Genomic DNA, 2,136 nt, shown 5'->3' with positions numbered 1-2,136 from the left:
CGGTGACTGGGGTAATCAGGATGGGTGTGTCAGAGGCGGTGCGGTTGGCGCAGGATAGAGCAGGGTTTAGAGCTGTTGTGCATAGGGTCGCTATGAGTAGGAAACGACTCGATGGCACATAACAACAACAACATGTACAACAACTCTGAAGACTACCCTACCCTGAGCCAGTCTTACTGACTCTGACACGCCTACCCTCCTTGTCCCAGTCACTTTATCAATCCATCTCACCTGGGTCTTCCTCTCCTACACTGTCCCTCCACTCTTCTGAGCATGATGTCCTTCTCCAAGGACTGGTCCCTCTGGCTATATGCCTAAAATATGTGAAACAGAGCTTCAAAATCCAAGCTTCCAACGGGTCACTTGGTTAGACCTTGTTCAAGACACACTTAGGTGTTTTCTTGGCAGTCGTGGTATATTTAAGATGCTTCTCCAGCACCACAACTCAAATACATCAATTCTTCTTCTGCCATCCTTTGTCATTGTCCAGCTCTCTGATACATAGCAAGTAATCGCAAAGATCATGTCTTGAATCAGGTGCCTCTTCGTTTCTAGAATAACATAGTTTCTTCTTAGTACTCTGGAGAAGTTCCTGACAGATTTTTCCTGTGCAATTCATTATTTGATTTCCTGACTGCTGCTTGTGAAAGCAAGTAAGCTGTAATTACAGTTAGCAACTTCAATCTCTTCTCTATCCTTAGAGGTAAGGATTGTTATATCCTGTCTTATATGCTTTCAGCATGTTGTTAGAAGGGGCCAGTCCTTGGAAAATGACATCATGCTGGGAAAGGTAGAGCATAAGAGAAAGAGAGGAAGATTTCCAACAACATGAATTGACATAATCACTGTAAGAGTGAGCTCAAGCTTCTCAGACATTTTGAAAGCAATTCACATCTATTGTTCAGAAGGCCTTATTAGTGGAAGTTGCTTTGATGACACATAACAACAAAAGCAACATTTACTAATTGAGGTAACATTGTAAGATATTAAGCATCATAAAACAGTCCTCTGAGGACACAGTTTTAGAATCATATAGGTTGTTCCAGAATCTTGGCCCCATGATTTCTAGCAGTATTAACTCGTGTAAATATTTTCATTTCTGATATCCTCAGTCTGATGAATTTTAAAGTTGAGAGGACATAATAATTTTCCTCACATTACTGTTGAAAGGATTAAATGAGACTAGCATCTGATAGATAGTGAAGAGATTGAGATTGTTGACAGCTTCAGTTTGCTTGGCTCTACAGTCAACACTCTTGGTATCAGCAGCCAAGAAATTAAAAGATGTATTGCACTGGGAAAGTCTGCTGCCAGAGACTTCTCCAAAGTACTGAAGAACGACAGTGTCAGTCTGGAGACTTGTAAAGGCCATGGTCTTTGCAATCACTTGCTATGCATCAGAGAGCTGGACAATGACTAGGAATGGTAGAAGAATTGACGCCTTTGAGCTGTGTTGCTGGAGAAAAGTATTGAATATACCATGGACTGCTAGGAGAATGAACAAGTTCATCCTGAAGAGGGTGAAGCCAGGTTGTTCCTTGGAGGCAAGGACTCTGAAGTTTCTTCTGACATACTTTGGACATGTTGCAAAGCAGGATAAGTACTTAGAGAGGGACATCATTCTTGGAAGGGTGGAGGGACAGCACAGGAGAGGAAGACCCTCAATGAGATGGATTGATTCAGTGACTGGGGTAATGGAGTTATGTGTGTCAGAGATAATAAGATTGGCAGGGGCTAGAGCAGGGTTTAGGGTTGTTTTACATGCGGTCACTGTAAGTCTCAGGTGACTCAATGGCACATAATAACAAAAAAAATGGTTTATCATGATACATATTCTATGGTAAATATCCTTTTAGTTTGTGTAAATTTTTTGCAGTCAACTCTAATTATTTTATTGGAAATTGCATAGTACCACAGCATATTACAGAAAATTAAATGTTAACATTTGATATCCGATTCATTATATTCTGGAATAAAATCACCACCCATAAAAGTATCAATTCATTTTGTGTATATATGAATCAAATGTGTAACTGGAAACATACTCCTACTTATCTATCTATTGACCAGAAAAATATGAAACAATGCATGAAGTATCCAATATCTAAAATAGAAGTGATTGTATTTTTTTTTTTT

The sequence above is a fragment of the Elephantulus edwardii genome, unplaced genomic scaffold (genome assembly GCF_000299155.1).
Source record: "Elephantulus edwardii isolate Elephantulus edwardi_28Jun2011 unplaced genomic scaffold, EleEdw1.0 scaffold00044, whole genome shotgun sequence".
NCBI classification, from domain to species: Eukaryota; Metazoa; Chordata; class Mammalia; order Macroscelidea; family Macroscelididae; genus Elephantulus; species Elephantulus edwardii.
The sequence above is the reverse complement of the archived record's forward strand: the minus strand, read 5'-3'. Positions refer to the sequence as shown.